The 12475-nt window shown below is 38.8% G+C and overlaps 2 protein-coding genes across 3 annotated transcripts in view; one reads left to right on the top strand and one right to left on the bottom strand.

The window, feature by feature from the left end:
* LOC124107038 (nonsense-mediated mRNA decay factor SMG5-like) overlaps positions 1–2313 on the bottom strand; it is an 88530-nt gene extending 86217 nt beyond the window's left edge. Inside the window, exon 1 of the mRNA XM_046464993.2 lies at positions 2247–2313. The gene's annotated coding sequence lies outside the window, so the exon portion shown is untranslated. The remainder of the gene's footprint in view (positions 1–2246) is intronic.
* Positions 2314–3486: 1173 nt separating this feature from the next.
* Sybu (syntabulin) overlaps positions 3487–12475 on the top strand; it is a 105461-nt gene continuing 96472 nt past the window's right edge. The window contains exon 1 of one of the 2 annotated variants that reach the window (XM_058585680.1): positions 3487–3504. The gene's annotated coding sequence lies outside the window, so the exon portion shown is untranslated. The remainder of the gene's footprint in view (positions 3505–12475) is intronic. The other variant, XM_046464775.2, reaches the window with a different exon arrangement.

Genomic DNA, 12475 nt, shown 5'->3' with positions numbered 1-12475 from the left:
TATTTTGATAAAACAATGAAGAACTAAATGTCTAAAATTGTTAGAACAAGAAAATTACACTTCAGTCCCAGGAAAGAAAGGCTAGAATTTATTTGCAATCATTTGAACTGAGTTTGTTTTCTTCTAAGTTGGCGTTTCTAATAGGAAGCTCTGGCTCCATTTGAACTCTCCAACTTGTGAGGTGTTTATTTAACATTCTTCTCAGGTCTAGTGAACTCAGGATGATTTTTTCTCCAGTCTAATTCAAATCTAGAATCCAGAAAGAATCAAGTAGTAGGGATTTTGTGTGTTTGTATGTGATGGTGGTGGTGGCCAACAAAAAAATGAGTCCTGGCTTAGAAACAGCATTTTGGGAAGGGGCTGGAAACTTAAAAGGAGAAAAAAAGAACCTAAGAACTGTGGGATTATGGTTGGTGCAATATCTAAAAGACCGTATTAGGTAACCTTTTAATGTCCTTCATCTCAAAGGTTATATAAGCCCCGTGATTTACACCTTCTTTCTAAAATGAATTCTACAATCACACTATATTCTCTCTCTCTCTCTCTCTCTCTCTCTCTCTCTCTCTCTCTCTCTCTCTCTTCTCTTCTCTTCTCTTCTCTTCTCTCTCCCCCCCATTCAGCATCTCCCCACCTGGAATCACCTCCATCCTCCACTTTTGTAGCTCTTACTCATTCTCCAATATAAATCACCTCCTGTGTAAAGACTTCTCTTTTTAATATTTATTTTTTACTTGTAGTTGGACACAATACTTTTATTGTATTTATTGATTTTATGTGGTGCTAAGGATTGAACCCAGGGCCTGGCAGGTGTCAGGCGAGTACTGTACCGCTGAGCCACAACCACAGCCCTAGATAACCTTTCTTAATACATTTATCAAACACTATTGTATTTAATGAATTGTATTTAATCAAACAATCACACTGTATTCTTGAAATATGTCCAGAAAAGTCTAAGTCCAGTGGATTGTGCTTAGGTATTTGCCCACTGATATTTATTGTATTCTTAATTTCTGAAGGTCCTCTTAGAGATGATGCATTGTAGAGAAAGTATGTTGACAAGGAGGGAGAAACAAAGCTCCTGTTGGTAAGACTCTCCTCTGGTCCACTGCACAATCAGCGCTGTGCCCACTCTGATGAAAACCATTCCAAACAGGAGTTTCCCCTTTCTTCTTCCCATCTTCTAGTCTGATTGACCCTTCCGAAGCAGGAACTCAACATCAGCACCTGTCCACCTTCCCTCTTCCCCAGTTACAACACTCACTCCCCCCCTCCCACTTTGTCCCCAAATCTTCAAGGACACTCTCAGTGCTCCTAAGGTTTCAGAATAAAAATTTAATAATATTTCCTTCCAAACAGGTGGAAATACCTGTTATAAAGAAAACTGTACTATTTCAAAGGCAGAGACTGGTATTTTTAACCTAATAGTTTCACATGTCTAGTGCACGTTTATTTCCACACATTTTTTGTTTTTACTTGCAGAATTATCTTTAAGGAGCCAGTAAGGATCCAATGGAAACAATATCTGATACAGAGTCCTGGAAGTCTGAAATATAGAAAGAAGAGCGGGAACCATATTCCCAGGAGACAATCCTAAAATAACCTAAGCCAAGCTGGTGAAGGAAATCCTGGGCAAACAGCAGTTTGACCAAAAACCATAGTGGGGACTTGTATCCTTCAAAGGCCAAGAAACAGGGAAATTCAATGGCTGGACCTTGAGTAGAAGTGGCAGGGGTAAGGTGAGGCACATAAGATAGTAAAGTCAAGATTTAGCACACAAAACAAGATTTTTTGTTATGAGGTTTCCATTATGTTATGAATCTGTATTTTCAATGAGGTAAGGGATTTCCTACCAGAGAGAAGAAATCTTAAGTGTTTGAGCCTTATGATCAGAAAGAAGTAGGATAAGGGATGACCAGATGAAATGGAGTTAAAGCAACAAGATAAATTATTTGATGCACTTAACATGTGCCCACTTGAGTAGACACATGAGACTGGGTTCCAGTTTATTTATTTAACAGACTTGCACTGTAAAATTCTCTCACATATGACTAGAATTACATTGTATTTTAAGCTGATTGTGTATGCCCAACTCTAGTGAATGTGACATGAAGAGGAAGAGGGGGAGGGGAAGCAATGATAAAAGGACAGGGGTGCTACTATGGAGAAGCAGCCCTCTATACAGAAAACTCCTTCTAGAGGCAAAAATAAAGATTAATCCAAAAATAAGCAAGTAACAAGAAACTCACCTGGCAGAGCCTTTACCAGCTGTGGTGGCTGCTCTTGACTCTTAACTATGGTAGGAAGATGCAACCAGTTTCATCACAAAGACCTTTAGTAGAGTTGGGCATTCTTGATGGGGCTACATGGAACTCTAGCAATTCTAAGGGAAGCCAAAATCTTCCTTTGGGTCTTCAATAGCCTACCTACCCGGGAAGGGAGGTAGTGTATTTGAAGCTTAGTTTTTGCATTGGGACTAACAAATCAGAACCCAGTTATTTTTCTCCAGTCTGAGGAAGTCTTTTTAACCTTGCCTAAAGACGATATAAATTATATCTCTATATTGCACTTTTTATTAAATAAGTCCTTGGAGGCTTTTTGTTTTAGGTTTTGATTTTTAACACAATTGCTATTATTTCCAGAAAATAAATGGCCCTATTTAAAGCCAAGTCAGAAATCAGGTTAACTCAGACAAGACACCTTGTGCAAACGCGGTGCCCAAGGTCGTTGGTGAAATTGGAATAGAGCCAGTAGCAGCACACAAATCTAGGGCCCCAGTTTTGGGTCGTGTCTCCTTAGCTGCCTCCAGACCAGCTGTGATCTCGAGAGGAATTTTCCCAAGCAGAGACTGCCCTAAAGAGCACTTTGGGTTCACGCTGCGGTTTTCAGTGCTTTTTCATCTCCACAAGGAGACAAGGCACTCCTTCGGTAAGGTGGCGACCGCGAGCGAGACCTCCCCAGGCCGGCAGCTGCGTGCGGGTGCAACGCAGACCCTCTGCCTCTGCTGGGGCCCCCTCCGCTGCTGGGAACCCAGCGCTTCGGCAGCGCGCCACCCCCTCCCCGAACGGCTTCAGGAAACAGCCTGCAGGGAAATCTGCTGGGGACCTGGTGACAGCCACCAGGCCTTCAGCTCGAGAACCCGCAAGCAGGACCCTGGCGGCTCCGGTGGCGCTCGGCCCTCCTCGCGCCCGTGTCGCTGCGCCCCACCTACCGGTGCCGGCCCTTTGGTCTCCCGCCCGTCTACCCACTTGGCCCTCAGCCCCGGCCGCCGGGCTGGCTGCAGAAGCCGAGGGGCCGCGGGGACTGGTGCGTACCCGCTGCCGTGGCACCACGTGTCCGCACCCGGCTGGCGCGGGAGGAGCAGGCCGGGCCCCGCTCCCAGGTCCTGAGCGCAAACCCGCAGCGACGCGGGGTCCTGCCCGCTCGCGGCCCAGCCGGACCCCCACCACTCGGGCTCACGGAGGTGCCCTCTGGACGGCGCGATGGATCCCTTCTGCGAGAGAAAGGGTAAGACCAGGGCGTCTGTGTGGGCACAGGAGGGCAACTGATGCCTTGGGTCCAATGGGGGTTGAGGTGGGAAGCTCTGACCCCGGAGCCACCCCCTCAATTGAGGGATGTATCCAGAATGCTCAGGGAAACACAGAAGTAGGTCATGGAAATGGGACATCAAGGGACTCCCAACAGAAGATGATGAGGGGACAATGTCCCTGTTTGGTTATTACAATGATCGAGCTTTGTGACAAGCAAACTTGGCGTTTGGGGTAGATTTTTTATCTCCCTACATTATTTTCCTCAGGAGCGGGGTTTGAAAATGGTGCCTTCTGAAAAGTAAGGAATAGGTGGTTTCCAAAGGGCTCAGTAGTTCTTTCCAAAGTTGTAGACTGTCCAGAATCCCCAGAGGATCCTTTTCAAGTTTCTGCTTCCTAGGGGATTTTCCATAAAGATTATTGGAAGTGAGAAAGGAGAACCATTTTTTTAATCAATATGTTGTTGAAGGACTCAGTTGACAAAGTAAGACATCCTCATGCAGGGTACTATCAACAGGTTTGAATTTAAAAGAGTAGAGAATTGTAGAGCGGAAGAGCTTAAAATGGTGCGTGGGCTGGGATTCTTAAAAACTTTAAATGGAAGACGTCTCTTGGGAAAAACTGCTTTTTGGTGTTATCTTCTTCAGTGCGTGAGCAAGTAGTTTTGTAAGAGAAAGCAAAGGAGTCTACTGCCTAGTTCCTCATGATTCTCTAGTCCTGGCCCTGGCCAGTGGGCAGCTTCAGAATCTCAGAAAAGTGCTGAATTTAAACCCCACAGTTCAGAATCTTCAAACCTATAGTCTTTGCTGCAGCACAGCCAACTCAGATACTTAGCCAGGCACATTTTTGGAATGTTTGCTTCTTCTTCTTCAAGGAGTAGCCTTGGGGACAAAGAAGTTAGATGTCTTCTGTGCCAAATTTTTGCCATATGTACATTTGGTGAGAGAAGAGAACAAGTAAAATCATTTTTTTTTCTTCTTACATGCATGGGAATTAGTAGCAGTAGTATATTATTATAATGTGACTTTTGGTTATTTAATTTATTTGACCATGACACTACTTTAATGACAAATACATGTACAACACACTGTTCAATCCATTATGCTCTCCACATTTTTACATTAGACTTCATTAACTAGATTTGCACTTAACAGTTTTTAAGGTAATACTCAGATTAGATCTGAGTTCATCTAATTGTAGTATCTCTGCTGTCATAGAAACTAAAAAAAAAAAAAAAAAGATTGGTTTTAAATAATGGCCCCCTAAAAAATTGATCAAAACTTCATTTTCATGGATGATGTGTTAGTCAGCTCTGTTGCTATGACAAAATACCTGAGAAAAACAACTTAAAGGAGGAAATGTTTATTCTGGCTCAGAGTTTCAAAGGTTTTAGTTGATAGTCAATTGGCTCCTTTGTTTCTGGACTTGTGGTAGTAAGGCCCAGATGCAACAGAAAGTGCATGGTAGAGCAAAGCTTCTCACCTCACGGTTTCCAAGAAACAGAAAGCTTGAGAAGGAGACGCTAGGGACAAGAGATAGCCTGCAAGGGTCTGCTCCCCAAGAACCCATTCTTTCCAACTAAGCTCCAAGTCCTAAGTTTCCACTACTTCCTACTGGTCTATGAAAATATGATTTAATCCATTGATGGGGTTAGAGCCCTCACAACCCAATCACCTTCCAAAGATTTATCTCTGAAAACTGCTGCCTTGGAGAAAAAGCCTTCAACACATGAGATTTGAGGCACATTTCAGATCCAAACCATAGCAGAAGAGCTACTCAAGCTAGAAGTTTAACTAGCTTGTTCAAACTAGTGGTTGGCCAAGCTTACAGAAGCGGTGAGAAGAAAATGAAAGTGGCATGGCAGAGATCTTTGTGTAAGGACATGACTGTGTATCTTCATTGTGGTGGTAGTTCTACAAATCTACATGTGATGAGATGTCAGAGCTATAAACACATTGCACCAAGGCCAATTTCCTGGTTTTGATATTATACCATAGTTATGTAAGAGACAACCACTGGGGGATACTTGGTCAAAGGTACATGAGACCTCTCTATACTATCTTTGTTACTTCCTATGGGTCTTTAATTATTTCAAAATGAAAACTTGCCTTAAGGTCATTTTATAGAACATCAAATTCCAACATAGACTATTTTTCTAAATAGGTACACAAAATAATTTGTTTTACTATATATGCTGAGTATTTTATACATACTTAAAATATTTGTGATATAAACTCATACCTGCATGCTTCTTTATTGATATTTTAAAAGATCACTCATACTTTTAAGGCATTACTTCTTGTTTTAGTCAGGTTTTTTGTTTGTTTGTTTGATTTTTTTTTCTGGTGTGGCCAAAAGACCTGACAAAACAATTTTAGAGGAGTAAAAGGGTTTGGGGGTTCTCACAATTTCAGAGGTATCAGTCCATACAAGGCTGGCTCCATTCCTCAGGGCTCAAGGTGAGGCATAATATCATGGCAGAAAAGTGTGGTGGAGAAAAGCAACTGGGAACTTGGCACCAGGAAGCAGAGAGAGAGAAAGACTCCACTCCTCAGATACAAAAGATCAAAAGCATGCCCCCAATAACCCACCTCTTCTAGCTACACCCTACCTGCCTTCAGTTAGCACTCAGTTAATCCCATCAGGGGATCAATTCACTGATTGGGTTAAGGCTCTCATAACCCAATCATGTAACCTCTAAGCCTTTTTCAGTTGTCTCACACATGAGCTTTTGGCAGACACCTCACATCCACACCATAATGCTTCTTATGCTAGGCTATCAGTATAGCCTGAGGATACTAAATAGCATCTTAGCAATAAATATTGGTTTCAGTTTGATTACTTAAAATTTGGGGAAAAAAAGAGAAGGTATCTCCTTTAAATAGTTATGCTAAAACAAAACAAAACAGGCTGCTCTAACCTTTTCCTCTCTCTCCCTTTCTCCCTCTACCCCGCCTGCTCCCCTGTATGAAAATACTGAAATCTTAGGTCTGCAGTTGTTCTTTCTTCTTAATAGGATGTTACCTGTGTTTCAGGTGACTGAACCCATAGCTATCACCCAGCAGAAATGATAGGAAGGGATTGGCTTTCTATAGAAAGAAACTGGTGTTCATAAAGAATTCTTTTTTCAGAGAAATGAGAAACATAAATTAATTAATTAAAATATCTGAAACATCTTCTGTGGATTTTCAGAGCTATTCTCACCAACATTAGGGTGTTTCTTCTTTGAATATTAGCCTTCAATGGCAGAAGCCCCCCAAACCTAAATGTATTCTCAAATGAGAAACAGGGAGTTAAATCTTCAGTGGTCCCATAGACTGAGGTCCTTCCAGGTGCTGACAAAGGGAAAAAAAAAAAAAAGGCCCCTGTATACACACACTTCTGACCAAAGAAGCATCCTTCTACATGTGAGAAGGGAGGATTTCCAGAACCTGGATTTTATTAGTATACTTCATGATTTTTACCATGTCTAAATATGAACTGTATTTTATTTTCTTAATATTATTTAAATTGACACACTATTTTTTTTCACTTAGCCTTTTTCTAAGAAATAATACCTATGAAATGCCAGGTGTCACCTGTTAGTTATAATCTTCCTAATGTGCATAAATAAATATGTAACTTCTAAGGATACTTATCTGAGGGTCACCAGAAATCATCTGTGCACCACCAGTTGTACACTTGGCACATTGAGAGACCCTGTACAATAGCAAGGCTTTGAGGAGTGGTCCAGGAAGTGATACAAGAGGAAAGCCAAGCTATGCAGAACACTTTGAGAAATAATAACATTAAATTAAATATTTGGTTCCAGATAATTTTTCCAATTATGAACTTGAGAACATCAAATTATGTTTAGAGTGAATACTAGTATTAGGGCACCCCCATTTCATCATTGAGAAGATCCAATTATCCTTATATTGAGATTAGATCTGAGTTCATCTAATTGTAGTAGCTCTGCTGTCACACAAACAGAAATCCCCAATAGCATGTGAAACCTTCCCGGTGCCTCAATGAAGTACCTATACTTCACCACATGTCCCAAGCTGACTGGGGGATACTGGGTCAAAGATACATGGGACCTCTCTATACTATCTTTGTTACTTCCAGGTGTATTTTAAATATAAGGGGAGCCGAGCATGGTGGCACACACCTGTAATTCCAGCGACTTGGGAGGCTGAGGCAGGAGGATCCTAAGTATAAAGGCAGCCTCAGCAACTTAGTGAGGCCTTAAGCAACTTAGTGAGACCCTGTCTCAAAAAATAAATAAATACAAAGGCCTGGGGATATAGTTCAGTGGTAAAGAGCACCTGGGTTCTATCCCTGGTACAAGAAAAAAAAAGACATTAATAAAAAGGTTGAAATCTATTATTTATTTATTTATTTATTTAACAAATCCAAGATAATTCACATAAAATTTCCAAATTTTTGGCTTTCCTGGGAAAATGCAATGAAAGCAGATGGAGCTGGGTAGTTCTGGCTGCGACACATGCTCTTCTACTGCCAGTGTTGATTGCCATTGAGTTTGTACTCTGACCACTTAGCTCAATGTTTGAGTAAACATCTGAGGTTTGTGACCTCTGTCCTAATCATTTCTAAGACTACTAGTTCTAACTCTATCTGTAAATGAATGCATGAATGAGTAAATAAAAAAATAAATATAGTTAGGGTTGGCTTGCGTTGTTCTTTTTTTAAAAAAAAATATTTGGGTTGTTTTAGTTATAGTTGGACACAATACCTTTGTTATTATTTATTTATTTGTATGTAGTGTTGAGGATCAAACCCAGGGCCTCACAAGCGCTAGGTGAGCACTCTACCACTGAGCCACCACCCCAGCCCTGCGTTATTCTTTTGAATCCAGGCTGGTCTCTGTGTCATTTTTTTCTTGTCTAAGTGCTCAGAAACCATATTTTTATTAATTTGTGCCGAAATATCCTAATATTTCATTTTGTTCTCACCAAGCAGTATTTTAGAGATTCGTCCTTCTCTCTAGATTTTGAAAACTAGAACTAAACACTTCATTTCTATATTTCAATCCTCAAGGCATCTTTCTCATGCTCAGGACTCTTCAAACACATTCACAGTTATACCATGATTCTGTTTGTAAAAGATGAGATTACAAAGCCTGGGATATAATTTATCTGACAAATTAAATGCCATTAGAGAAGTTTGTAGCATTACATGGCCTTAGCCTCATTCTCCTTTACCAAGTTATTCGGTCTTTTTAGTTTGGAGATCATCTTTAGTTGGCAGAGAAACAAAAGACTAGCTAAGAAGTTCTCTATTATTTTAGTCATCTATCATTGTTAAATAAACTGCAATAACTAGTGGGTTTCTTTTTCAATTTTTTTAAGTTGTTGATGGACCTTTATTTTATTTATTTGTACGTGGTGCTGAGAATCGAACCCAGTGCCTCATGCATGCTAGGCAAGCACGCTACCACTGAGCCACAACCCCAGCTCCCAACTATTGGTTTTATACTTTTCTTTCTCTTACTTCAAACATAATTTAAATGAATATTTTTCTGTTTCTTAATATTTTTGCAAGTCATAGTTTAAAATTAGATTCCAGTTTTCCTGAAACCCTGTAATTAAGTCTTACTGTATCATATGTTCTCAGGATCACAACCTTGGATTTTTTAATTATTCACATTAATAGTAGAATCTGATTTTAATATTATCCATCACCATTGTTTAATGTATAAATGTGGTCACATGAGATAGAGATACAAAATAATAACATGACATCTGGCTCTTTTTTAAATATCTATTTTCTAGTTGTAGCTGGACACAATACCTTTAACTCACTTATGTATTTTTATGTGGTGCTGAGGAAAGAACCCAGGGTCTCACACGTGCGAGGCGAGCGCTCTACCCACTGAGCCACAACCCCAGCCCGACACCTGACTCTTTATGTTGAATGCACAAGTTGAACAGGGAAAGGGAAGGAATAGGAAGTTATTTAATTTTCCAAAACTATGGAATAAAACATGAATTTAATCCTAGAAAAATGAATATTTTTTATTCCCTGAAGAAAATGATGAACCTTTGGTGACCCAACCAAAGACAATTTCCTGAGTTAAAACTATAGAAATCAATCTTAGGTTCAACTTACTAACAGTGAGCATTTCTTTCCCAAGGGCAGAGCTGACATCTTTTGTAGTATAAAGGAAGAATAGGGTAGGAGGTAATATTAACCAGTCTTCTCCCTTCTTTCTTGGTTTAACTTGTTCCCAGGGAAGCTAAATTCGTAATTTCATCAATTTCATACCATTAATACACATTAAATTAACTTTAAAAGGTATGGAATAATAGTTTGAGTGAGTAGGCACCATTAAACCTAATGACACTTAAATGCGTTTATCACAGTGACGCTTGTCTTTGAAAAGACCATTATGTTTTTCCATAAGATAGAAAGGTTCAAAGTGTAAACTTCATATTATCCAGCTAAAAACTTCTTATTATTTGAATCTTAAAATGTATTGAAATGGAAGATGGCTACTTTAAAGTTTTTTCTTGATTTTAACCTAGAGAGATTAGGAACAGATCCCCTAGAGTAAGGCTGGATGCCTTGTCCATGGTGCTGAACCTGCCTCTTCGGTGATCCCACTACAGAGTTAGGTACAGAAAGAAATTCTATTTTTTAAGGATTTCTTCTAGTTAATGAGTTAAAGAAATGCAAATATTGACTTTGGAATTCACTTATTGTTCAAATTTGTAATCACCATAGCAAGTAATTTGCATGCATTAATAGTTTGTGTATTTGGATAATGTTGAGGATGAATTTAAAATATTTGTCTTTAACCTATTTGAAGTACATTTTAAGATTTTTCATAATTTTAGTACTTTATTTTTTTTATTTATTAAAGTATAATCACAGAAATACTATTTAATAGTTGCAAATTTTTATTTCTTTCCAGAAACTCTTCCTTTGGGATTTTCTCAGGCCAATAGTAATGCTTTTCCTATTTGACTTTTATTACAGTAGTCATTTTAGGCATTCTTCATACATTTGTTTGCGGAGGGGTACGAGAGATTGACCACTGAGCCACATTCCCATTCCTATTTCGTATTTTATTTAGAGACAGAGTGTCACTGAGTTGTTTAGTGCCTCACTTTTGCTGAGGCTGACCTTGACCTTGCAATATTCCTGCCTCAGACTCTAGAATTGTTAGGATTATAGGCATGCACCTGGTTTCTTCATACAATTCAAACCACAGAAAAAGTCCTACATTTTCTGATAATGGACCATTGTTTGCATTACTTTTATATGTATATAAAATACTATCAGTTACAGATTAAATCAATGAATACTTAATAGACACAATTGTGAGGATTACAAAGAGTTTTCCTGAATAAACTTTGCCTCTGAAGCCTAAAATTCAATGATTATTTCATATGCATGAAAAATAAAATAATAACACAAAGCAATATATGTCACAAAAATTCAAGATCATTAAGGAACTGACAATTCAACTAAAATTTGATACAGTTTCTGACACACAGTGTTAGAAATATTAGTTAAGTGTTAAAATGTGAATAACTGAATAAGTGCAAAAGAGCTAGAATTGGTGGCAATGATTCCATTGTGTTGGTTTAGAGTGACCCACACAGAAAGGGTCATGCTTTTCCAATTATTAAGTTATAGAAATTGATATGTATTTATTTGTTTTTCCCAATGAATTAAATTATAAAGAACAAAATAATTTTAACATTCTTAGTGTGTGTTTAATGCTAGTTATTCTTAAAGGGTTTTATCTATTTCCCTTAATTTAATGCTCACTACAACTATTATCATTCCTTCTTTACACATGAGGAAACTAAACTGACTCTTAAGTAACCTAGTCAATAATTAGGGATTCAGAATCAAAATTCAAAACTGTCTAATTCTGAATTTTTAACCAGTACAATACCAAGACCTCAACCAATCCCTTGGAAATTAAGTGCCTTTGTAACTTCCATGTCATAATATAAATTCTACCTCTTTAGAAATCTTTCTCTTGACCTGTTTTAAAAGATATCTTACCTAGCCAAACTTCTTTTCCTAGATAACAGTAAAGAATTCACTTTTCTCCCTTTGGATAACTGGGGAAAAGAAGGAGAAAACCAAAAACAGCCAAGAGCCACAACTATGTCTGGATTAATATGGGAAGAAAATGATGGGGGAGGGGGGAAGGATAGCTAGTCCTCTCTACTCTCCGCTGTTATTTATAATGTTTTGGGGGCTGTGCAACAGTGATAATACTCTGAGTGTGTTCTTTCCTACTTCTTTTTTATATTGAAGTATCTATGACAGGGGTCCAGCCAAATACTTGAAGAAAAATATTGCAGGCAATGAGACTTACTTTCCAGTTTCCAAAAAGACTGAAGTTAAACACCTGGGCATGTAGATGATTACATTTTTATACATTAAACTTATTTACAGAAGCTTCATTACAAAGCCTACTAAGTCATTTTCTCACATTTCTTCCTGTCTGGTTGATATTTCTTCTCTCTCTCTCTCTCTCTCTCTCTCTCTCTCTCTCTCTCTCATGCACAGGCACACTAACTACTGGGGATCAATATCAGGGCCTCATACATGCTAGGAAAGTTTATGTAACATTTTTTAAACAATTTCAAATCCAGCATCTATTAATAGCTGTCACCATTAATCATCACTAAAATTTGCCCATAAATGCCACCAATCATCATAAACTCAACTGAAAAGTAAAAATACTGATCATTTTTCAAAAAGAAGAACTAGGAGAATAGATTTAGTAGGATAGTTGTATTAAGCACATAAATTCTTTTTTAAAATTTTTTTTAGAGAGAGAGAGAGAGAGAATTTTAATATTTATTTTTTAGTTTTCAGCGGACACAACATCTTTGTTTGTATGTGGTGCTGAGGATGAACCCAGGCCACACACATGCCAGGCGAGTGTGCTACCGCTTGAGCCATATCCCCAGCCCTAAATT

This window comes from Marmota monax, unplaced genomic scaffold, assembly GCF_021218885.2.
Source record: "Marmota monax isolate L192 unplaced genomic scaffold, Marmota_monax_Labrador192_F-V1.1 WCK01_AAM20220418_F8-fsc00003, whole genome shotgun sequence".
In the NCBI taxonomy this organism is placed as follows: Eukaryota; Metazoa; Chordata; class Mammalia; order Rodentia; family Sciuridae; genus Marmota; species Marmota monax.
Note: the sequence above shows the minus strand (reverse complement) of the source record. Positions and strands in the feature narration are given on the sequence as shown.